This window comes from Capsicum annuum, chromosome 1 (assembly GCF_002878395.1).
Source record: "Capsicum annuum cultivar UCD-10X-F1 chromosome 1, UCD10Xv1.1, whole genome shotgun sequence".
Taxonomy (NCBI): domain Eukaryota; kingdom Viridiplantae; phylum Streptophyta; class Magnoliopsida; order Solanales; family Solanaceae; genus Capsicum; species Capsicum annuum.
In genome coordinates, this window is record NC_061111.1 from 136,467,391 (window position 1) to 136,495,190 (window position 27,800).

The 27,800-nt window shown below is 34.3% G+C and overlaps 1 pseudogene; it reads left to right on the forward strand.

Moving 5' to 3' along the window:
- LOC107858376 lies at positions 1–27,265 on the forward strand (annotated as a pseudogene).
- Positions 27,266–27,800: the final 535 nt, after the last annotated feature.

Sequence of the window (27,800 nt, forward strand, 5' to 3'; positions counted from 1 at the left end):
ATGGGTGGTAGTGCAATTTTAAGTGATGACTGCGAATTTGCCAATAATGAAGCTAGGATAGTTGTTCTAATCGGACGTGCTGGAGATGGTAAAAGTTCATCTGGCAATAGCATCCTTGGAAGAAAGGTATTTAGGTCGATGCCTCAATCTGCTGGTGTTACATCTACTTGTGAGGTCGTCAAATACTAGATGTGATTGACAGACCTGGTATGTTAAAGATAATTGTTTTATTTGAGTATTGTATAAACAATATGCTTGATTAGCACAATATTTACGTGTTTGCATCATCATCTCATAATCAGTTACTACAACTGATCACATGCAGCAAGCTGACAGTTAATTCCTTATGTAAAAAGCATGATACTTTGCTAAGTATGTTGATTATTTAAATAATTATACATAGAGTGTCTTTATGCTTTAAAATGTGCATATTCATTCCAAAACTCAACAACATATAGGGCAGAAATGTATACTGTTTCATGGCAGTAACAAAATTTACTTGTGGAAGTCTCAGGAGTTGAACCTATAATTTGATTTAAAAAGTCTGTAAAGGTTATGAATATTTTTGGACTTTAGGTAGAAAATATTGATTTATAGAGATACTGCTGTATTATGTTATAGTCTCCTCATCTAGAGGGGCTATGTAGGGAAGGAAGGAGCTTTTCCTCACTGGTTCAAATCCCATTTTATCCTACCTCACTTTACTTCTCCTCGGGATTAAAAGCCTTTATGTTGTCACTACTTACCTAGATTGATATGGCTAATTTCCTAGCTAGATTTCTAGCTTGAATAAGGCTTCGAAGCCCCTCTCCTCTCTAAAGGTACACTTACCTGAGTTTTAGAGGCACCAAGTCTCGGGATGTTGGAACATCAGTGTTAGTCTATGGTGCGTCAAGTTTGCTAAAAGAAAGAATATGTTAAGTTCTGTGGAAGTGCCTAATTCAGAGGAAATTCTCCTTGCTTAGCATACTTTTACATTCTTCAGGTAATTACTAGAGTTACTGACAGTCAGTAAGGTTATTGGAATATAATTGCGCATGCAGGGTTGTTTGATTTTTGAAATGATGCAGAAATTGTTGGAAATGAAGTTGTTAAGTGCATTGATTTGGCTAAAGATGGCATCCATGCTGTTCTTTTAGTTCTTTCTGTAAGAAGTCGCTTTACCCGAGAACAACAAGCAGCCGTTGAGAGTTTTCAACATTTCTTTGGTAACAAAATTAGTGACTACATGGTTGTGGTATTTGTTATGAAATCAAACTAGAATAAGCAATATGATAAATAAAAGAAAAACAAGATGAATACATACAGATTTATGTGGAAATTCTTGACAGAAAAAAATCACGGGCAGAGGAGGAGAAATTCATTGTATAGGAGAGGAATACAAGGAGGAGCCAAAGTTCTCAATAACACACGAGAACCGTCATATTAAAACCGACTCTCTAAGTCGCACTTATATAATACGTGCGTACAAGAAAACTTTAAGCCCAAAAACATACAGGTCCATAATTGGCCCGATCCCTATGGTATCACCATATAACCCCAAAAAAATCTCAAACATGAATCACACCGTAATCTTTTCAGGTCGAATCAACAAAATTCGGGTCAAAAACTCTAATAGTATTCACCGGTGGGGATGATCTTGAACGCAATGATGTGACTTTGGATGATTACTTGGGCCCTGAGCCATTACAGTACCATTACATGTACAGATCTTATAAAATGTCTTTATTGGCTTTTAGTATGCTCAAGATTTTTCTTTATATTGTATTTCAAAATGCTTCGTATCTGAATCTTGTAGAATATGTATATAGCGAAGGCTCAAGATTGTTCCACAGACTAGTTATCCGTAGTGTGTGCTAAGTCTAGACTCAAATTCTAAATATAAAAATAATAGGAGTAATATTTTAATTTAAAAATTTAATTGTATTATATTTTTTAATTAATAATTAATAAAACCTAATGGAACATCAAAATGAGTTATTCATAAATTTTCACTATTACTAAATTTTGCCAAAAAAATATAATGAAAAAAATTTATAAAGAGTAATTTAATTAGCTTTCTTATTCATAGTTATAGTATTTTTCGTTTGGTGAAATAGTCTCGTGGACCCCTGTACTTGTTCTCGTTTGTAAAGTGGACACTTCTACTTAATTCTTTGTCATCTGAATTCTTCAACCCAACAAAATTCAATATTTTGAACTCTTCTACCCATGTATGTGGCTCACTCTCCTAAAAATATTGTCACATCATATTCACGCCACTGACATATCATAATATCTTCATTAATTAATTTGTTGGATTATTAATCAATAATATCAAACAAAAAATAAAATAATAAATTAAAATTTATTTTTAATATAAAATCCATCTCTCTTTTATAACATTATAAAATTTATAAATTTTAAATCTTTTAAAATAATTTTAAATTAAAAATACTGAAGAAAAGTTTATATTATTAAAAAATTTATTATTTTTATTATTAAAAAATAAATCGATAAAATTGATTATAAATTTTTTAATATTGAAAAATTGATTAAAAATTCATTTCTCTTTTATACTATTATAAAATTTATATAATAAATTAAAAATTGATAATATTATAAAATTTATATATTATATTCGGAGAGGGATTTTGGCTGATGTGGTGGTGGGGGAGGGGGGAGATGCTGGACAGGGTGGGGGGAAGGGGGTCCTTAATACATTTTTCATCATCCACCAAATAGCGCCAAGCGTAAGTGAGAAACAGAACCAACACTATGACTGAGCAGCAGATTGTAAGCATGGGGTTTTTCGACAGCATTGCCGTCGAAGCTCTGACGGCAACCGACGCGATATCATCAAAGTTGACGAATAGATTCTAAGTCACAAGGGCCCTCAAGAAAATTCTTTCAATTTCAACCCTATTTCTTCCTCCTCTGATTCTCCTACAACCGTCACCCATGATCATTATTTATCTTCTCCACCATTTCAGCTCAAAATAGATCGATTTTTTCAATTTCAATCCAAACCCCTAACACCCATTTCGGTTAAACCTAGGGGTTGTCGACCCATGAAGAAGATGCTAGACAGGGGTAGAGGGTGCTAGACGAGGGTGGGGGAGATGGGGATGGGTGCTGGATGAGGGGTTGGGGGAGGGGGCTGAAATTTAAAACTTTTTATTATTTTTTTATTATTATTTTAAAATTTTTAATAATATTTTAAAATTTAAAATACCGAATCACGCGCTTAAAAAATGTGTGTAAACACACGTTTTGCCAACTCAGCAATTTAATGCCACATATGAATAAAAAGGGTTCAAAATGTTGAATTTTGTTGGGTTGAAAGATTCAGATAACAAAGAGCTAAGTAATAGTGTCTACTTTACAAACAAGAATAAGTACAGGGGTCCACGAGACCATTTCGCCTTTTCGTTTTGATATACTCCTTATAAAATCATTTTCATCTATAAATAAAAAGTAATATTCATTACGTTACCTTAATAAATAGTACCAATTTTATATAAGGTTTTGGTTATGTAAAAATTCAACCGTCTTATATTTTATTTTAAAATTTGCTACTCCTTCATCTCAATTTAAATATTTTTTTTTGGTATGTTCCAGAAAGAGACGCTTTTTCTATATTGAGTAAGTTTTTCAAATTTAACATTCTACATGACAAGTCTAAGACACAAGATTTAAAAATTAAATACTCTATCCATCTCGTAAAAATTGTCTACATTATTAAAAATAATAGCCCTAAATTATTTGTCAATTTGCAAAACAAAAGAGATTAATTAAAATTTTTCTTTTTTACCCTTACAATTGAAATTCGTTTTGAAGTGTATGCAAACTTATAATTTTTTCAAAAAAAAATTGCAAGACTATTCCTTTATATATGATTATGTAAGAGTATATGAAAAAGCTAGTGGACAACTAATATGAGATAGGAGTACATCTTTAATTTAAGATATAATGCATCAAAACCCCCCTAAACTTGTCACTCCAGCTTACTTTAGCATTTAAACGTAACACGCGTTTATTTACCCCCTTAATATCTTTAAAATAAATTAATTTAAACCCTAAATCTGACGTGGTATTTTTTAAAGAAAAAAAAATGCGTGATTTAATTTAAAAAAATAAATGGTCCCAGTTTTATGTAATATATATATATATATATATATATATATATATATATATATATATCCAAATCACACCCTTTTTTCTTTTATATATCTAAATTACACCCTTTCTTCTCCAAAGCCACCCACCCCCTTACCCTCACCCCGCACCCCCGCCCCCCCGTACCCCCGCACCCCCCTTTTTTATTTTTTTCTTACACCTCCCCCACTGCCCCCCCTCCACACCCCTTTCTTTTATTTTTTTCTTACACCTTCACCTCTAATCCACCCCACCCCCACCCCCGCCCCTGGTAGCCCACACCCCCACCCAATTCTCTTTCTCCTTCTTCAAATTCATTATCTCCATTTTTATTAGATTTCATCAATTTTACGAGAAAAAAATATGTATAAAAAATTTGATTGTTCATGCAAGTTTTAATTTGAATAAACAAACAAATTTGGATGTTTGAATGTTTATAATTCATAATCCATAAAGATAAATTTGAATGTTTGATTTAATCCATAAATTTTAGTTTCGTACCTAAATTTAGATGTTTGGTTTGAATTTGATAAGCTTTGTATCGTAATTCATCATTATAAATTTTGAGGTGGGGGTGCGGGCTGCCAGGGGCGGGGTGGGGTTGGAAGAAGAAAGGGGGGTGGTGGGGTTTAAAGAAGAAAGAATAGGGGCGGGGTGGGCGGAAGGGGGGAAGAGTTTTTTTTTTTTTTTAATATTGTATTATAAATAAATTAGTGGGGTTACTTTTTTTAAAATAAATTTTGATGTGGCGCTGATGAGGCGCAAGTGTAATATACTCTTCGCAGTGAGAGTGGTGTTACTTTTTTAAGGTGGTATATAATTACTTCAAAAAGATTTAGGGGGGTAAATAATTATCCGTAAAATTTAAGTGTTAAAGTAAGTTGTCGGGACAAGTTCAGGTGGGATTTAATGTATTATCTCTTAATTTAAAATCAAAAAATTTAAAAACCTTAATTGAAATGGAACAATGTCAAAGACCCCAAATACACCAATCATAAAGATTCATGTAAAAAATAAACTTAAAAGAAAAAGAATTGAGTGTCAAAAAATATATGAAAAAGATAAAAAAGAAATTGTAAAAGACAAAAGAAAAAGCCAAATGGAGCAAGATGAGAGGATTAAAAGTTTTGTGAGGACTACCAAAACTTTCACAAAACTTTTAATCCTTCCTTATATATAAATGTGTGTGTATCTATTTATACTAGTTTAGGTATACGCGCCTTGTGCGTGTACCTCACTTTGATGAGTTCAAACATTACTCTAAATAGGATATTTGTTTAAATAGTAAAGATGAACATAATAATTAAATTTAATATCTTTTAAGTATGTAAAGATCGACATTCATCTACCATTTGTAAATTGCAACAAAATAATACAATGATAGAGACATCAAAATAATACAATTCAATCTAATTTTTACACACAAAATTTTTTTCAAAGTCGTCCAGCACTCATCTACCACCTATAAACAATAACAAAATAGTTATAGAGATATGAGCAACAAAAATTATAATATATTCTACTAAAACGACAAATAGAACGATAAGAACGTAGAAATTTATAATATAGGTAGATTTGTGAGATGAGAAGAATTATTCCTGAATATGTGATGTAGATAAAGAAGGTTAGTTATGAGTAGTAGAAAATAAAATATGTTGAACTAATATGACACATTAAGCCAAATTAAACTAAGAAATTTAAGTTGGCATAACAAGTAATATTGTGTTTAAATTAACCATGTAAAAAGGGAGAGATGATATAACGCCAAAAAATCTGAAAATAAAATTATTGAAATTGTGGTGAGACGAAAAACAATGAAAGATTGCAGGTGTTTATAACAATGAATAATGGAAAAAAAAGTTCAAGCGTTTATATAGAAGGAGAGGAAAAGTTTGGTGTTTCTTGGTTGAAAGAAATCAAGTAGAAATCAAATAGGATTAAAAAACAACGGGGATTTTAATCGTAGGGAAAAAAGGATAATTTTGAGCATGTTTTTTTTTGGAAGGAAAATTTTGAGCGTAGAAATCAAAGAAAATTTTGTACGTGTTTTTTTGGTTGAAAAAAAACTACGATTTTTTTCATCGTTGGACAAAAAGGAAACTTTTGAGTTTTTTTTAGGTGTTTTTTTTGGACAAAAAGGAAACTTTTGAGCTTTTTTTTTTGGAAGGAAAATTTTGAGTCTTTTTTTTTTTTTTGAAGGAAATTTTTGAGGGTGTTTTTTGCTTGGAAGGAGCTAAATTTGGGAAGAATTTAATTGTAGGAAAATTTTAATATATTTATTTTATAGAATTTAATTGTAGGGAGAAGGGTAAAAGACGTTTTTGTCTAAAACGAATAGTTTTAATGAAAGACAAAAACTTCAATTTACGGGAGTGCTCGGTCCTCACGGACATTGTTGTCCACTTGAATGATTTTTGATCCAGCTAACAATTGCATCACCATTCCAGAAGTCACGATTGTAGTAATTCCAAGTTCCACGACTGTACCACGGTTCGAGGCAAGAATGACACACATCCAGTAAAAAATATTGCGCCAGTTGTAGAGTGTATGCCATATAGAGGGAGCTGGCTGCAAACGAGAAAAATACCAAGCGCAATTACAGTATAGATGACCTTCTCTTTAAATTGGACTGGAGAAACCTACACCAAAGGTTAAACAAGCCTACCTACCATAAAGGTTCAGATTCGAGTGAGAGCTCAAAGGGAAGAACTTGATCGAGATTTATTTTGCTTAAGGCTAGGTGCATAGACAGATTTCTGGATCTCGAGAAGCAAGTGTAACACAGACACAATCAGAAAACCATATAATTGAAATTAAGGAAGCTTCTTTAAAAGGACCAGTAATAAAACAAATTGAAACAACATCACGGAGCAAAATAACCAAAGTTCTTTCTACTCAAAAAAAACACAATCTTTTCTCCCTATATAACCATTTCAATTCACTCATACATTAAACATATACTATATGAAACACCTTAAGCAAGAAAAGGATAAACATTAGGTACCCTAATAACACATAAGACAAGAAAACACTATGTAATTTATTCTGATATGCCCAAACCTTAGTGGGCAGAGTTACGCGGTGTTTGCTAGCTGGTTGGGGCAGTGGGTACCCGGTGGAATTAGCCGAGGCGCGCGCAAGCTAACCCAAAGACCACCATCATAAAAAAAAAAAGGTGAAGCTAACATGCATAGTTTTATTAGGACAACAGTAAAATCTAGTAATTGTAAGAGCGGTTCTATTTTGCAAATGATCCATGGAAGAGACAGCTTTAGCTCTGAGATGACAAATCAAGTTTTAACGCTTCTTTAAGCAGCAAAAGAAGGGCCATAATGGCAGCTTTAGTTGTAGACTGATGCAGATATTAGGAGGAGAGAAAGAATAAGTTAAATGTGCTGTAAATTCCTACTTCTTGTGTACTTTGTTCCAAATTTGAGGACATTTGAATCTTCCACTCATACTTCAAGAAATTGAAAAATATGGAAAGATAGGTTCTTTGTAGATCAGCAACACACAATTTTGGGTTAAGGGCACGTCACGGGTTCGAACTCTACTGCTGACAAAAGCATGGCAGATCAAGTGGAGATGGTAGAGCGGCAGGTCCATTATCCATCAAGTTTGAACTGTTAGCTACTGACATTCGAGAATTTCTCGGTTATAAAAAATGGTTCTTGGTAGATCAAGTCATTAAACAATCTTTCACACTAATGCAAAATGTTTAAAAGTTTTTAAAGTGAATTTTCCAATCGTATAAAACCACCTTTTCAACCATCTGATTCTAATTTCTTGAGTTCATTGCTGAACGTATCCTTATCAGTTAAAGCTTGCACTTTCAATTTTACTCTCTTCAGTCTGTTCCACCATACTACTTCAATCTAACCTTAGGTAGAAACTTATTGTTGATAATAAATCAGCAAACTTGAAGAACTAACTTCACATTAGTCAATCAATTATGCCCCGATGCCAAAAAGTTGGGGCCAGTTACATATAGTAGTGTGCAAAAATCGAACCGACCGATAAATCGCACCGATAAAAATATTATTGGTTTGTTATTATTGGATTATTGGGTTAACGATTTTTTAATGGTTTTATAAAAAAATTATTGGGTTATTGGTTCGGTTTGATTTTTTCTTATGGGGTTATTGGGTAAACCGATAACCCAATAAGAATATATATATATATATATAGTAATTTCTCTTTAATTTTTGTAAATTAACAAACCTATTATTTCAATTATACAAACTTTTAATTTCTCCTAATAACATTTAGTTCAAACTTGAAGATTCTTGTAAATTAAAATACATCATGTAGGATTTTTGGTTGCAATTAAGATTCGATTTTTTTTCATGTTAGTTACTACTATTTCTATTTTATGAGTATTTTCTTATCGATTAAATCGAAAACCGAACCGTTAAGGACTAAAAATCGATAAACCTAAAACCGATAAAAAATATCTTATTAGTTTGGTTATTGGTTTAACATATTTAAAAATTGATAAATCGAACCGATAATATATAAAACCGAACAGAATCGACCGATGCACACCCCTAGCTACATGAATCATATGTTACCATCTGGGCAATTATTCAATAACAAACATTCAAGACTAAACTAAATGTTCTATGAAATTAGAAGTTAATATTCGACTAAACCGCATTTCACATTAGTACTCCGGATAAATACAACTCCTCACAATTATAATTCATGATAGATGATAAGCCAGATAATAGACCCTTAAAACATATGCATCACCAAAAAGACAAAAAACACACCTTGAGCATTAGATTGCAAAGTAGGATCAACAACCCTTCTAAAATTATCTGGGAGATCCAGAAAACTCTGGCGTATTAGCAATGCATCTCTCATAGAGTCATTGAATTCCTTAAGCATCCCCGTTGGTAATCCCTCCGGCAAAATGCGCTCCAGCTCTTCCCTCTTACAATAACCATTTCATGAGTACAGATACAAAACAACTCAGAAACAAAGTGAATCCAGAAATTTAATTTCACATGTAAAACCTACCACTGCACCCACTAAAGCTTTCTTGTGATTTGTACAGGTTTAGTATAAGCATATTTTTCACTCCAATTTATAGTTTGAGCCAATACAGTGAGTATATATACATATTAACACTCTATTTGGATGGTTGTTACATATTGTTTCATAATATATCGTATTGTATTGTATTGTATTGTATCGTACTGTATTGTTTTAATGAATACATTTGATAGAATGTATCGATTTTGTTCGTTACATAATTTCACACATCAATAATTTGAATAATAAACCTATGAAAAAGGTAGGATACACGGTAGAGCAGCTATAAAAAGGTAGAATTACTAAATAATAAGTAAAGACAAAATGAGGAAAACAAAAAGAAGAAGAAGAAGGTAACAACGCGATCTCATCAAATCGGTATTTACACAAATGAGACTTTCCGTCAGTGCCTAACAATAGGATTAACTATACAATATAATAATATTTAAGTAACAATCAGAAGAAATATTGTATTTAAACCAATGAACACCATACAATATGAACAACCATCCAAACCATCCAAACAAGCTGTAAAGCATATAGCTCAAAAACACTTTTGTAACATACAGTTTAAAGCTTCAAGCTAAACGCAATGGTGCTGGTCTAATAATGTCTTAATAGATAAAAATGTACCTGAATTTCATGTAAGTACATGTATCTTTGTTCGTAAGGTCGGAAATAGAAGTTACGAAAGTGAATAATGGATGGCCATTTAGACCAACATCGAGTGATTTATCCTTCTCATCTTCTTTAAGAGCACGTGGATGAAGATCCTTATTGAGTGTTTCAGCAGCTTTGGCTCCTGAAGGAGCATTGTCGGGTTTGGTATCAGGTTGGAGATTGGGTTTTTTCCGGTGTTGGCCTGCTGCGAAGGTTCGAGAAGAAGTTGTGACTGCTACTTTACACAAAAGTATGTTAAATACATCCTCTTATGCCTATTAATGCTTGAAACTACATTAAATAGGTGCAATGATATAAAAAAGCACTACACTAAAGTATTTTAAATTGTTAAGTATCCCCCATCGGAAGAGAAAAGGGTCCTTGGTTTACTTATAAGGCTTGGGCAATCCTCCTCCCCATGAGCTAGCTTTTGGGGTGTGAGTTAGGCCCAAGACCAATTTTCGCATGGTATCAGAGCCAGACTTATCTCAATTGTTCATCGATGGTGGACCCCCATATGTCCACGCTCCAGTTAGCCTGGGCGTGCTGTCCACGCTCCAGTTAGCCTGGGTGTGCGGGGAGTGTTAAGTATCCCACATCGAAAGAGGAAAGGGTCCTTGGTCTCCTTATAAGGCTTGGGCAATCCTCCTCCTCATGAGCTAGCTTTTGAGGTGTGAGTTAGGCCCAAGACCAATTTTCACATAAATACATCATCTTATGCCTATTAATGCCTGAAACTACATTAAATAGGCGCAACGAAGTATATCATACTGTCATTAAAGGGAGTTCAGTGATTCTTCTGCTATATAGTGAACATTTAGGAGTATTTAAAAGGATTGGCATGTACTTCTCGATGACTGAGCTGTTAATTTTTTTCCCAGAAGGTCATGTGTTTTATATCAAAAGAGTATCCCTGAACACAAAGACTATGCTAAATGAAACAGAGTCACGGGAACCCCAAAAAATGGAAAACCTATTCCTGGACTAGTTACAGTGACCCAATAATGTCAATTACAGAATCTACATCTGCAAAGGGCCTCTATACACCAAAAGTGAAACCCAAAAAAAGGGGCAGCCCAGTGCATCAAGCTCCCGCTATGCACACGGTAAGAGAAAGGCCTAGACCACAAGGGTCTATTTTGTGCAGTGCATTTCTGCAAGAGGTTGTTTCCACAGCTAGAACCCGTGAACTCCTAGTCACTTGATTTCCCAGAAACAAAAAAAAATACAATTCTATTAAAACAAAACACCTGTCCTTTATTTTAGAAAAATACAAATCAATACAGTAACACGCAAGTTTATCAAGTGTCATATTCCACTTGACAGGGCTGACATAGTCTCACTATTAGGAATCATCTGAATATTGCAATAGGGATATCTTATATTACTCTTTCTTATCAAGTGCCATAATCCATTGATGGGGTACCATAGTCTAACTGTAATGGATCCTCTGAATATTGATATAAGGACGGATATAGCCAATAACTAATTTGGGAGTGAGTCGTGTTTAATTTATTAAAACTCAGTGCTCCAACTTCTCAAATTATTCTTTCTTTCCAGTTATGAGAGATTGTAGTCAAATAAGCTTAAACAATCTTGAGTTGATATTAGAAGAACAAAAATATTAGGTTAAGCAGCAGGTTACTCTTATTGTAACAGATGCACTATCTTATAACCAATGCAATTTTCTCCAACTCAAAGGTGATAAGAAATTCTTGTTGGGTTCAAAATATATGAAAAAGTGTGAATGAAAAGTAGAGGAAAAATAGTGGAGACAAGGGAGACACCAATTTAGAAAGTGTACTCCCAAATTGGAAAGTCCACTCTTTCTTCCACAATGGTGGAAGAAGAGAACTTGTGAGTGTTTAAAATAAGGAACACTTACTCTGCATGGTAAGTGAGGCAAGAAATAAGAGATACCTCGCGTCGTCGTCATCGTCGCTCACTCGGCTCGACTTTGGCTTCAGCTTTGGATTTGGATCGATCGATGAGATCTATCTTTTTAGACAAAGTTTATTTGACAGAAATTCAGAAATTCGGTCTGAAAATACCAAAGAAAAAAAGACAACTTTTTTCTGTGTTTTGATACTCCATTTATATGCATGCATGCAGATTCTGAAATAGTGCAGTGCTGAAACGAAGGGATACAACCCTTCAATGAAATGACACACTGATTCATGAAATGGTATGCCTATTTAGAAAAACACATTCTTTGGACGAACAGACATGGCTTTTCCAGAAAGGTCACACCTTTTAAGTGAACCATTGCCACTTTTCAGAAGAGGCACATGTTGGCTATATAAACATGCTTTCATCCATAGGTTTAGGTACGAATTTTCTGAAATAAAAAACTCTCTTCTTGTCTTGAAAAACTTTCTGTGTGATCTATCAAACCATTAAGTGAGTTTATTGAATCCAATAATTTGAGGTACCGCTATTGTTCGGATTGAAGGCCTTTATATCCTGGGAGAAAGATTCTAAAACCCCAGGTACAGTGAGGGGAATCATTCCTTAAGGACACTCCGTGAATTCGGAGGACTTGGTCTTAAATTCTGTTTCATCTTTTTTCTGAATCTTAACACACTTTTTAGATAGATTATTCATAATCTAGTGTTGAAGGTGTTATAGAACTTCATAAGTGTTCTTGTCTTGGACTTGGACTAGTGTTGAAGTTTGTGTTTCTTATTTACAGATTCTTATACCCGAATATATAACAGATAACAATATTAAGGAATATTTTTTTGCAGAATCTGTATTGCTTGTTTTTGGAGATTAAAGCTTTAAGCTTTCTACTCCGTTTGAACTTAACTAGTGATTCGAAGACATAAAATCTTCATCACAATTTAAAGATCATTAGATTGATGATTGAAAGTCATAAAAACTTCATGGTTAACTAGAAACAAGAAGAAGAGTTTAAAGTTACTTAACTTTATAAGTAGTATTCTGAAAATACTAAACTTTATTATCTTGTGGTGACAGGAAAAATGACTAACGAAAGTCAAATCCAAGATGTGGTTATGACTGTGGGGGCAACTAGCATTGCTTCAACAAGTCGAGCAAATGCTCCACAATCAATGGCACCTGTGGAGAAGCCCAGAAAATTTACGGGCATTGACTTTAAGAGATTGCAGCAAAAGATGTTCTTTTACCTCACCACTCTACGCTTTCAAGGTTCACTAGTGAGGATGCTTCTGAGGTACCCGAGGAAACCTCGGACAAAGAGTATTTCATGATTGTAGAGGCTTGGAAACACTCGGACTTCCTTTGCAGGAATTATATATTGAGTGGTCTCCAAGATGACCTCTACAATATTTACAATGGAACTAAGACATTGAAGGAATTGTGGGGGCACTAGAACTAAAATACAAGACAGAGGATGCGGGAATTAAGAAATTCTTTGTTGCAAGGTTTCTGGACTTAAAAATGATAGATAGCAAATCGGTTGTCTCTCAAGTGCAGGAATTGCAAGAAATCATTCACGATCTCCTAGCAGAAGGTATATCTTTTAAAAATAACTTAGTTAAATAAATTGAAAATGTTCTTAGTAATCACATAAACTATTTTGTAAGTTTGATTGTGAATGATGCATTCAAGTAGCAGCGATCATTGAGAAGCTACCATCTTTGTGGAAAGACTTCAAAAACTAATTGAAGCACAAACGCAAGGAGATAACTGTCGAAGATATTATTGTCCGACCAAGTATTGAAGAGGATAATAAGGCTGCCGAGAGAAGGTCAAAAGAGAATTCTACAATTAATGGAGCACATATTGTAGAAGATGACCAAAACAATTCTAAAAAATGGAAGAAAGTTGAACAAGGAAGCCATCAACCCAAGAAGAAATTCAAGGGAAAGTGCTTCAACTGTGGAAAGATTCTCCATAAGTCCATGGATTATCGTGCCCCTAAGAAAGGCAAGAAAAAGGACCAAGCAATTATGATTAAGTCCAACAAAGAATGTGATTATCTATGTGCTATGTTTTCAGAATGTAACTTGGTGGGGAATCCTCGCGAGTGGTGGATGGATTCTGGTGCCACTCGCCGTGTTTGTGCCAACAAAAAGTTATTTTCGTCATTCGCTCCAGCTCAAGTAGAAGAAATGATCTACATGGCTAACTCCGCTACGGTTAAGGTAGAAGGAACAGGAAAAGTGGGCTTGAAAATGACTTCAGGAAAGGTCTTGGCACTTAACAATGTCTTGTACGTTCCATAGTTACGTAGAAACTTAATTTCTGTTTCACTTCTAGACAAGAACGGATTCAAATGTGTAACCATTTCTGGAAAAATTGTAATTATCAAAAGAGAAGTGTATGTAGGAAAAGACTATCTTATTGAGGGCCTTTATAGGATAAATGTAATGAATGTAGAGATCAATAAAATTTTAAATTCTTCTTACTTACTTGAGTCTTATAATTTATGGCTGAACGTTTAGGTCATGTTAATTACAAAATGTTACGAAAATTAATTAACTTAGAAGTCTTGCCAAACTTTGAGTGCAATAAATTAAAGTGTCAAACGTGTGTAGAATCAAAGTATGCAAAACACCCTTATAAGTCTGTTGAAAGGAATTCCAATTCTTTAGACTTAGTACACACTGACATTTGTAATATGAAGTCAGCACCATCACGTGGTGGGAAAAAGTATTTCATAACTTTTATTGACGATTGCACTAGATATTGTTATGTCCACTTACTAAATAGTAAGGATTAAGCAATAGATGCGTTTAGGCAATACAAAACTGAAGTAGAAAATCAGTTAGAGAAAAAGATAAAAATGATAAAAAGTGATAGGGGCGGAGAATATGAATCTCCCTTCGTCGAAATATATGTAGAGAATGGAATCGTCCATCAAATTACGGCCCCGTATTCACTTCAATCTAACAGAATTGTGGAAAGGAAAAACTGAACATTGAAGAAAATAATGAATGTCTTATAAGTTCTGGTTTACCACAAAACTTGTGGGGAGAGGCCTTCCTTACAGCCAATCGTATACTCAATAGAGTTCCCCGTAGTAAGATACAATCAATTTCCTATGAAAAAATAGAAAGGAAGGAAACCCAACTTGAAATATTTCAAAGTGTAGGGGTGTCTAGCAAAGGTCCAAGTTCCTATGCCTAAGAGGGTTAAGTTAGGACCTAAGACTGTGGACTGCGTGTTCATAGGATATGCTAAAAGCAGTAAAACATGTTGGTTTTTGGTTCATAAATCCGAACATTCGGATATAAATAAAAATACGATAATTGAATTAGATAATGCTAAATTCTTTGAAAACATTTACCCGTATAAAACTAGACATGAACAGTCTAGTGGAGGGTCTAAACGACCTCGAGATGAACCAAGTGAGAATGTATATAATGAAGAGAATCTAAGACATAGTACACGTCAAAGAACTTCTATTATATTTAGATCAGATTTTGTAACATTTCTCTTAGAAAATGAGCCTCAAATATTTAAAGAAGCTATGTCGTCGTCAGACTAATCCTTTTGGAAAGAGGCAATCAATAGTGAGATTGATTCAATCTTAAGCAACCATACGTGGGAATTAGTTGATCTTCCTTCAGGAAATAAACCTTTAGGTTCTAAATGGATCTTCAAAAGGAAAATGAAAGTGGATGGTACTATTGACAAATACAATACAAGACTTAAAGTAAAAGGCTTTAAGCAAAAAGAAGGCCTTGATTACATTGATACATACTCTTCAGTAACAAGGATAACATCGATTCGAATGTTAATTGCCTTGGCGAAAGTATATGGTCTTGAAATCCATCAAATGGATGTGAAAACCGTATTCCTAATGGAGAATTGGTGGAAGAAATTTACATGGAACAACCTGAGGGTTTTGTGGTTCTAGGAAAGGAGAATAAGGTGTGTAAACTTATTAAGTCATTGTATGGACTAAAGCAAACACCTAAACAATGGCATGCGAAGGTTGACCAAACCATGTTGGTAAACGAGTTCAAGATAAATGAATGTGATAAATGTGTTTACATTAAAGACACTCCGAATCACCAAGTCATTATTTGTTTATATGTGGATGATATGTTGGTCATCAGTAGAGACATTTCAGACATAAATGCAACGAAACGAATGCTTGAAAACAAGTTTGATATGAAAGACCTTGGAGTTGCGGATGTGATCTTAGGTATAAGAATCCATAAAACTTCATGAGGGTTAGCATTGTCACAGTCTCATTATATCAAAAAGGTACTTGACAAATTCAAGTATATGGAATTCGGTATTGTCAAGACTCCTTTGGATGTGAGCTTTGTACTTCGAAATAATGAAGGTGAAGGTGACTCACAATTTGAGTACACAAGAGTATTGAGATTTTTAATGTATATAATGAACTGTACACGACCAGACATAGCATGCGCTATTAGTAAATTGAGTCGGTACACGAGTAATCCTAAAAAAACTCATTGGATGGCAATGAAAAAAGTTTTGGGTTATCTTAAATACACTCAAGACTATGCCTTGCATTATAATAAATATCCCACGGTACTCGAAGGATATAGTGATACAAATTGGATCACCTAATCGACCGAAGTAAAAGCCACAAGTGGATATGTATTTACTATCGGTGGAGGAGCAGTCTCTTATAAATCATCCAAACAAACTTGTATTGCTCGCTCTACAATGTAATCTGAATTTATCGCATTGGATAAAGCCGGTGAAGAAGCAGAATAACTCCAAAATTTCTTGAAAGATATTCCTTATTGGCCCAAACCAGTGGCACCAGTATGTACACACTGTGATAGCCAAGTGGCAATAGGTAGGGCAGGGAGCATGGTGTACAACGATAAATATCATCACATACGACGGAGACATAATACCATTAGAGAACTTCTCTCTAGTGGAATTATCACTGTTAACTATGTAAAGTCAAAGGATAATGTGTCGGATTCACTTATGAAAGGCCTATCTAGAGAAGGAGTGGAAAAGACATCCAAGGGAATGGGTTTACGGCCTAGGATAAGTCAGCATGGCGGTAACTTTACCTAGCAGACTGGAGATCCCAAGAGCTAGGTTCAAGGAGATCAAATAAAGTTGTGTCTGACAGGTTCAACATTGTGAATTACCTAACCCATTCTCATGATGTAGACAATATTTAGTAAACAAGGATAAGACTTAAGGTGAAAAGTCTTTTAATGATTATCTAAATTTGACAAATTTGACAAAATAGTTTAATCTATAGGATTGAATGTTTAGAAATCACCTATATGAGGGCGAAGTGGAAGCCGCTTCAAGGAGAATGTTAGTAAAGGCCTATTCTCTAAGCTCTTATGAAACTGGGACGTGTTTATGGATGAAAAGAACAAAATCATGAGAACTATAAATGGTAAAAGACTGGTTGTGTGACATGTGTTGTCTAGGTATACATTAAAGCTCGACGGTTCAAATATATCAAATCTACCGATTGACCGAGTGCATCCGATGCATGTTCACTACGGAAAGTTCAAAGGAAAATCCACTTATCCAGATGTAATCAGTCTTTGCTTGATGATCACATACTTGTTCGTAAAAATTTTACGAAAAATATCCATTTCCCATTCATGTGGTGGATTGTTGGGTTCAAAGTATATGAAAAAGTGTGAATGAAAAATGGAGAAAAAATATTGGAGAGAAGGGAGACACCAATTTAGAAAGTGTACTCCCAAATTGGAAAGTTCACTTTTTATCCCACATTGGTGGAAGAAGAGAACTTGTGAGTGTTTAAAATAAGGAACACTTACTCCACATGGTAAGTGAGGTAAGAAATAAGAGATGCCTCGCGCCGTCGTCGTTGCTCGCTCAGCTCGGCTTCGGCTTCGGATTTGGATTTGGATTTGTCAAAGGATCGATCGATGAGATTTATTTTTTTGGACAAAGTTTATTTGATAGAAATTCAAAAATTTCATCTGAAAATATCAAAGGAAAAAATGTAGCTTTTTTGTGTTTTGACACTCCATTTATATGCATGCATGCAGATTCTGAAATAGTGCAGTGCTGAAACGAAGGGATAAAACCCTTCAACGAAATGACAAACTGATTCTTGAAATGGTATACCTGTTCGAAAAAAGACACATTCTTTGGACGAACAGACATGACTTTTCCAGAAAGGTCACACCTTTTAAGTGAACCATTGCCACTTTTCAGAAGTGGCATATGTTGGCTATATAAACCTGCTTTCATCCACAGGTTTAGGTACGAATTTTCTAAAATAAAAAACTCTCTTCTGGTCTTGAAAAAACTTTCTGTGTGATCTATCAAACTGTTGAGTGAGTTCGCTGAATCCAATAATTTGAGGTACCGTTATTGTTTAGATTGAAGGCCATTTTATCCTGGGAGAAAGATTCCAAAATCTCGGGTACAGTGATGGGAATTATTCATTAAGGACACTGTGAATTCAGAGGACTTGGTCTTAAACTCTGTTTCATCTCTTTTCTAAATCTTAACTCACTTCTTAGATAGATTATTCACAATGTAGTGTTGAAGGTGTTACAAAACTTCATAAGTGTTTTTGTCTTGGACTTGAACTAGTGTTGAAGTTTGTGTTTCTTATTTACAGATTCTTGTACCCGAATACATAACAAATAATAGTTCTCACCGTTGGAGGAAAGTGATTCTACCTAAATGGCAAAAATAGCAAAACAACACTACTGCCCATTCATCATTGTAATAAACTCAAAATAGTCAAGGGTTTAGGATGTGGTTAAGTGATCAATAAAGTTTGTGTGAAACCTTGGATACCAGGGTAAGGATCCTGGTGGGAAAAAAACTCAAGTGATTGGTTCTCATCAACCTAAGCTTACATGGGAAGAGTTACCAGTTAGATGTGCACTGGTGGGAGATAGCAGGTACCTAATTTAAGCAAGCCAGACACCACCATTATCCAAAAACTAAAAAAAAAAAAATCTAAAATAGCTTCACTTTCCAAAAGTCCAGCAAGGCTACCTAACCAAGAGTTGAAATTGACCAACTATTCTGGCTTCAAAACATGAAATTATCAAACTCGAATATATCTTTACCATGTCACCAACAAAAATGAGAAAGAACAGATATAGATCTTAAAATGGAAGAGCAATGAAACAAACAGTTAATGAAAGCCTATATAAAGCTGAAGGGCAAACACTATGGACAAAAAGTGCACGGTTGCCATACCTTAACTCGTGCACTATCCACCAAAGTGATAAGAGAAATAATCTTCAAGTATTGGTCAATCTCATTCTGAGCCTGCGAAATTGGTATACAATGTTCCACCTCATAGCCAATAGATAAATATTCCTCTTGTCTTGGCAACACTTGACCAATATATAAGATCTCCTTAATGCATCTTCAAGGTGTTCCAATGGCTCTCGGGTTTTCGGATACCTCTTAAGTTCAGTAATCTTGAGCTGCTCCAATAAGTTCCCAGTTAACTTAAGATGCTGTGCAAACTGCCCGCAATTTGTCTTGTGCATCTGAGTAGTGGTAGCAGCTTTGACAATCATCCGAATTAGTCTCACTGCATCTATGCCAATAAGCTAGGTGATATTTGTAACTTCACCAAAATGATCCAATGAAGCCACATGTAAATTCAAGATTATTCTCTCAAATCACTCTTATTTTTAATTCAATGTGAAACACATCTCCAAATCAACAGAATGAACTATGACAACAACAATTCGATCAAAATTTTTCACAAAAGATAAAGCTTTCTCCACCAGCTCTTTAAATATGGAAAAATCAAATGCATTAGCCTCTCTTTTTCATCTGCAGAGAAAGTAACAATAAGAACAAGTCAACAGAAGTATCTAAACACTGAAACACAAATGCCACATAAAATAAATTTGATTAAATGAAAGAAATTTTGTTAAATTACCTGAGGACAACTGAAGTTCAGAGAACCATCCAAAAATGATAGTTTTATGGCAATTGTCTTTACGTTGATCATCATATGCCCTAGCCTTCAAGTTACCTATTTCCTCTATTCAAGATATACAAATTATTAGAATTTTATAAGGATTAATAAAGATACTCTATCCTTCTCACATCCATTTGTCAAATTATACTGGATATGTTATTGTTAGTTGTTTTCTTTATCAATGAAAAAATAGAAAAGTTACTCTATGAAGCAGACTTTGAATATTATTTGAATTTTCCAATACACAAATTAAGGAATCAACATACTCTTTTTAACTCCTAATACAATTACTCACGAGTACTACATAATTAAAATACAACACCTTGACAGCAAAGACCATTCACACCTATTCCCCCACTTGGTTCATGAATCACTCAACTCTAATGGATCATTTGTTGTGAGGTATAAGTTACAATATCAAATAAAAAACTACTCAATAATTGTAAAAAAAACAAGCAAAAATGAAGATTAGACCTGTATTAGTTCCACCAAAGTAAAATTAATCAAAGAAATAAATTGATTCCTTTCTCAATCTTGGATCTTAACAGCAAAAAAAATAGAAAAAGTTACTCTATGAAGCAGACTCTGAATGTCATTTGGATTTAACAATTCACAAATTAAGGAATTAACATACTTTTCTTCACTCCTAATATAATTTCTTACGACTACTATGTAATTAAAATATAATACCTTGACAGGAGATTCACACCAAAGACCATTCACGCCTATTCTCATCTTGACAAGAGTTTCACACCAAAGACCATTCACATCTATTCTCCCACTTAGTTCATGAATCACTCAACTATCAGGTCGTTTGGTGAAGTATAAGTTATTATCTAAGTTTTGAATAAGAATATAAATATTTAGTTTAACATTACAAAAGAAGAAAAATACTTACCTTTTCACAACATTAATAAAATAAATGAAAGGATTAACAGAAGAAAGATTAATTGTACAATCCAAAGGTGATTCTTCCCCAAAAATTGCTACTTCCTATCTGAGGCTAATACATAAATACACAACAAATGAAAACATTTTTTTATGTTGTCAATAGGTGAATGTCTCAACATCTCTTAATCCTCTATATCAGTCAGGGTCTATTTTCTTTTATAACCGTTATATCAGGGTTGGTTTGTGCTCACTTCAACTACTTGCATTGGTACCACCCACCAGCATAAGGTAAGTGCTACTTCCCTCCAGCACGGATAACAAGTAACTCTATCTACCAGGGCTTGGACAAGTAGAAATTCTTGCTATCTATCAACTCTATTTGGGACTAATGTTATTGTTACTACTATTTTTTCTCTTAGACTTGGGCCTAGTAAACAGTGTCAAAGCTTCAAGCCATGGGAACATCTCTTACATAAATGCAATGTACGATTACGTACAATACACCAAACTCACATAGCGGGAGCTTTAGTTTATCGAGTTTTTTTTTGCACATAGGAAACAATCATACAACTCAGAATCATGACATAAAATGCGAATAATCAAAAGGGAATGGAAGTAAAATACCAACTTTAAAACACCAGGGGCACCAGGGACCTTTACTAAAAGATTTATACTTAGCACGCCTAACCACCTTCCCATATGCCATAGTGTGTGTTTGTTCATTCAAAAATCAAACTATTTTTCACTAATACATGGACCTGCTAATTTTCACTAATTACATGGGTACCTCCTACCATCATAAGGTACCTGCTAATTCCCAGCAAAACAATTACTTGGCAACTCTGTCCAATAATACTTAAACAAATGGAAATCCTCGCTATCTATCAACTCTATTTTGGCTAAGTGTTATTTCATCCAGATACCCTTTTGATAGCCTAAAGGCTATGAACACATGAAATGGACACTAGATATGCAAAAATCAGCAAGCACACAAAAGGAAAAACTACACTTAGAAGGGAGATGAAGAATTGCATGAAATTAAAGATAGAGAGAGAGACCCTCATTTCCACCAATGAATAGGACTAGAAGGTGTATCAAACCTTCAAACACACATCACCAATGTAAGATCAAACCACTCTCTTAGGTGACCCAAAGGAAACACTCTTCCTCAAGCATACCTTTCTTGCCAAATTATCCAAAACAAGTGAAACCCTAACTTCAAATGTTCTTGGACCAATTTTTAGATTCTAAGCTACAAACTAAGGACTAAAAACTACAATGAGAAATAATCAATAAATTCATCCAAGTCTTGGGAAAATACAAGCTAAAGGGTCTATTTATACTTATTACAAATAATGACAAAAATACCCTTAATGAAGGGTGCTCCTTTGGAGTGTAAAAATAGGTCATTAAAAGACAAGAATGCCCTTAATGAACCCCCAAATAGAGGCGGCTTTGGAGTGTATTTCAAAGCTTCTCTTCACACTTTAGCATATACACTCCAATAGGTGAACTCATGAAACAATCACAAGCTTCCAACTTCGTGAACATTGCTTGAAGACCATGTAGCTCTTTGACTTGATTCCTTGTAAAAGGTCTTGTGCTCTTGGTGCTTCTCATGCTTGTATAATCCTCTCCATCTTGAATGAAATTAGTCCTCAAATTCACATCTAACAACACCAAAGAGAGAGGAAAACTAGCACACAATCCTCATGGTAGGAGGGTTAGCATTAGTACCACAAATGATATAACCATGCCAAGGAGGTACACTCTTGGAATATAGCCAATAATCCTTTGTTATGATCATAAAACACTTACTACAAGCATAAAAAAGGACTTGGCTAATATAGACATCAAGGAAAGAGGAGTGCAACAAAAGACCATCATATATATCAACAAGACAAGGTTGTTCACATTTGAAATACATCCACGGGTCCTTTGTGTGTGACATGAAAAGCTTAGCATGAATGGAACAAAGGAGGTGGTTTTGGAAAATATCAAGAGATAAGGAAACTACAATGGTCTTAATGGCTTCACTATACCCAAAAGGTAAGACTACCTTTGGCTTAGGAACTATAAGATACATTTGTTTCATTATCTCTACAAAGGACCTCGTCAAATTTGGTGCCACTATTGTTCCTAAGGTCCACCTCATCCACATATCATCATCATTCAAACAATGAAACCAGCCACCAAACTTCCTACCTCTACACAATACAAATTCAAAATTAACATGCTTATCATCATAGCTAAAGAGGTAGTATAGAAAAAAAATCAAGTGTGAAGACATCATGCCGAGGGGGTACACTTTTAAAATACAACCAGCAATTCCTTGTTTTAACCATGAAACATCTAATATGAGCATTACAAAGGATATGGATAAGACAAACATCAAGGGAAAATAAGCACAAACCGAAACAATCCCTTTTCCTTCCCACTAGTACACCAGGATCAAATGGATAAAGTGGCCAAGGGAATAAACCGAGGCTACTCATTCTATTCACTAGGGTATCACACTCACCCAAAGCATTATCAAAGAAGGAAGCATGTACTTCTACACTAGATGTACCCGAAATCACATCATAATATTTTAAATTCAAGGGAGTGTAGAATGTACCCAAGTTACCTTAGTTTGTACTAGGGCAGCCCAATAGTGTGTGAATACTCTTGTCACTTGGTAATATGACCTTATTCAAGTTATAAGTGCTAGCACTAGATGGACACAAATCATTCTTACGAAAAGAATTGATTTTGTCATCTAAAGGATCAACTAGTGCTTGCATACTCACAATAAGAGTTTGGTCATTATGGAAACTAACAACACCAAGAGTATCAAAAAAGGAAGATTCATACACTTCTTCACTAATACAATACAAAACTATACCACTTTGGCCACTACTAGCCACTTCATAACAATTCAAGTTTCTAGGAGTGTAGGAGAGAGCTTTGTTACCTTGTAGATCATGGGAAGTGTTTTCTTCACTTGGTTTCAGATCATGGCAGCCCTCATACCCCACATTACAAGGGAATAGGTCAAGGTTTCTCTTTGGATTCACTTCTTCATCGCTTGTTCCCAAATAGGGACTTTTGGCCAAGAGCTTGAGTGGAACTTCCTTAGGCTTCTCCTTGGGACATCTAGGGTCTTGAACCTGCACATAAGAAGGTAAAATACTAGGCAAAATGCTATTATTGGGGTTAGTGAGTAATAAGGATTCTTTGTGGACAAGATCCACAATCAAGCATTTTTCTTCCATCCTAACATCACTACCCACGGCTTTCTTTTCCTTTTCGCTCTTTTTTTCATACTCCTTTTGTATCTTACCCTCAAGTTTCTCTCCATCTTGAGGCTTGGCCTCATTCTCTTTGGATTCTAACTTGTGGAGAGGAGGCATTGGATTTTGTGAAGTGTAGGATCTTTGGACTTGTGGTATTTGGACTTATGAAGGGTTTGGTGGACATAGTCTTATCTATCCCCGCTTTTATTCTAGTCATGTGACCCTTCATAGCATCCATATCATTCCACAAGGCATCATTACTATCTTCCATTTTTTGGGCCAAGACATTATGGTTACTCTTCATGTCTCGGCCCAAGGCCTCAATTTGAGCCATCAAGGCTCCAATAACATCATTTCCCAAAGATTGGGAAGTAGTACCCCCGAATTCCATGGAAAAATGTACCTACAAAGTGCAAAAAACAGCAAGCAAAACAACCTACAAAATGAACAAACGAGTTAGTTCAAAAGTCTCACTTCCTTCACACTCAACCTTACCTCATACTTGGTTTCACAGATGTTGGAGAATCGGCAATACTTGGCAAGTTACTTGAGAGGTGAGAAGCTTTGGATCGGAATTGATCTTGGATTGATACAACTCAAATAAAGTGATGCACGCACTTGAACCAACAAAATACTACGAATTTAAAAACGAGAAAAGCACACAAAAATCGAAGACGCGAAATAAACGAACTCTAATCTAATTACCAACCTAGTAGGTACTTACTAGTTTGTTAATTAGTGATAGAATTAGCTTAAAGAAACTAGAATTAAAAATTAGAAACTAAGAAATCTAAGTTTAGAGTCGAATTTTGGTTGAGCACAAATAATGACGTGGCACTTTGTGGTTGGTTGTCACTTTTCAAAATTTTCAATTTTTTCCAAAACTTAATTTTGGCCAAACACTAACCTTTGGGAATGATAATTTTGGATTTAGGGATGGAATGAGACAATTTAGGGTTCATTCAAGTCTCAAATGAAAAATGAAATGAAATGGTTCCCCCCTAATAATTGCACTTGTACTTTGTTTGTCCCCTTGTCCCCTCCTCCTTTTGGAAGAATGGAATATTCTTTGAATATGCTTTTGGACAAACAACTTTTTCTCCCTCTTCCTTCCCTCTTTTGGATCAAACAACACCTTTGAATATTCTTCTCAAACAAGGTATGATGAAGATTGAAGAACAAGAAGAATATTCAAGAGTTGACCAAAGTTTGACCTTCTATCAAATAAACCCCAAATTTGGATTTTTGGATTTTCTTGTATATATAGGTTCCTTAGGCTAAGAGAAACACAACCAACATAAAACCAGCCACAAATCACGCCTAAATCACCATTCCAAAAACGTCCATAGCTCAAAAAGCTTCAAAACTCCATAGCCATGGTGGATTCTAAGCTCAATCTCAACCAAACTTCAATCTAAAAGTAGATCTAGACTCCCTAGGTGTTAGGGAACAAGAATCTAACACAATAAACCTTCAAAACAAAGTAAAAACTTGTAGATCTAAGTTGGAATTTTTGGATCTACAATAAACACACAAGACAACACATAATTTTTTTTGAGATTTTTGGATTTTTGACTCTTTTTTTGATGAGATTTTTGATATAATAACACTAAAACCAAGATTTAGAGATGTAGGAACACCCCTAAACAAGGTTTTGATACCAAATGATAGCCTAAAGGCTATGGACACACGAAATGGATACTAGATATGCAAAAATCAGCAAGCACACAAAAGGAAAAACTACACTTAGAAGGGAGATGATGAAGAAGAATTGCATGAAATTAAAGATAGATAGAGAGACCCTCACTTCCACCAATGAATAGAACTAGAAGGTGTATCAAAACTTCAAACACACATCACCAATGTAAGATCAAACCACTCTCTTAGGTGACCCAAAGGAAACACTCTTCCTCAAGCACACCTTTCTTGCCAAATTATCCAAAACAAGTGAAACCCTAACTTCAAATGTTCTTGGACCAATTTTCAGATTCTAAGCTACAAACTAAGGACTAAAAACTACAATGAGAAATACTCAATCAATTCATCCAAGTCTTGGGAAAAAATAAGCTAAAGGGTTTATTTATACTTATTACAAATAATGACAAAAATATCCTTAATGAAGGGTGATCCTTTGGAGTGTAAAAATAGGTCATTAAAAGACAAGAATGCCCTTAATGAACCCCCAAATAGAGGCGGCTTTGGAGTGTATTTCAAAGCTCCTCTTCACACTTTAGCATATACACTCCAATAGGTGAACTCATGAAACAATCACAAGCTCTTTGACTTGATTCCTTGTAAAAGGGCTTGTGCTCTTGGTGCTTCTCATGCTTGTATCACCTTTTTTTGCACATAGAAAATAATAATACAACTCAATCATAACACAACATAACTAACAATGCGAATAATCAGAATAAACATACCATTTACTTTGACTGATGATTTATACTTGGAATGCTTAACCACTTTTCCACCATCCGCCATAAGTCCCTTTGTTCTTTCGTTCAATAAAAATCAAACTATTTTTTTTCACTAACACATCAAAATAAACAACAACAATATAGAAATTAGTACAACAAAAAAATAATAGGAATTCGTACTATTTTATGGAAGTGAGGGTTCCGATGAATGAATTTGGGGAATTTTAGAGAAAAAGCTCTGAAAGTCCAGAAAGATTGAATATGAGCACTTTTCTGTGAGCCTAAACTAATAAAAATCATCAAAATATGCACTTCCCCTATAAGGATCATTTATGCTTAACCTTTTTAAGATAAAAACAACGCAACTAAAAAGAACTCTAGCACTCATCTAGTGGTAACTCTGAAGTTTATCCACTCCCTACTAACTGAAGTAACATTTCCTAATTAAAATCCAGTGGATCACCACCCTGGGACAAAAAGGATCAACTCATTACAATGATCCAAATTGATAATATCTGAATATTCATTATAATCAGTTCAACTACCCTACTTTCTCAAGAAATTCTAAATATACACGTACATGTAAATTGCAGTTTGAATTTAGTTGTTAAGTATTGTGAGATGAAACTCCAGTGTTTAATTTGAATTCGAAAGAAAAGGAAAGAGCAAAAGAGATTAGGAAAGATCGAGAAACAGATAATAATAATAACAAAGATAAACAGTAATAGTGGAAGATCTTTTATTGGGTAAATTGACTATTTTACCATTGGTCGTTCCTTTGGTGACTCTTCTATATAGTAGAAAAATAACTTATTTGTATTGCATTACAGGAAATTCTTGCTACATGTCAAAATAGGCATGTTCTTTTTGACAACAGATCGAAAGACCCAATTAAGAACGCAGATCAACTGAAAGAGCTTCTTGAACAAATGAGTTTGGTTGTGGAAATGAACGGTGAAAAACCTTAAACGATACTCCCTCCATCTTAAATTATCCGTCTCAAATCCTCATTTGACTTGTCTCATTACTAGAAAACATCATTTTTCCGACAGCTAATGTAGTCACAATGTGATCAGAAAACAAGGTATTCCAACTACTTTCCGACTGTTTCATGGTAGTCGGAATATAGCTTGTTGGAAAAATATTTTCGACTATTGTAGTAAAAAATTTCCGACTACTACATTTGGAAACGTAGTCGAAAATTTAATAAATATTTATTTAATAATTATAAATATTCTGACTACTCTAGTCAAAAATTTAATAAATAATTATTTAATAATTATAATTATTCCGACAACTGTAGTCGAAAAATTAATAAATAATTATTTAATAATTGTAATTGTTTCGACTACTGTAGTCGAAAACTTAATATATATTATTTAATAATTATTGTTTCGAAAACTTTAATCAGAATTTTAATAAATAAATATTCTTTTCGATTATTGTGGTCAGAAACTAATAAAAAAATATTTAATAAAATAATCATTCCAACTGCTGTAGTCG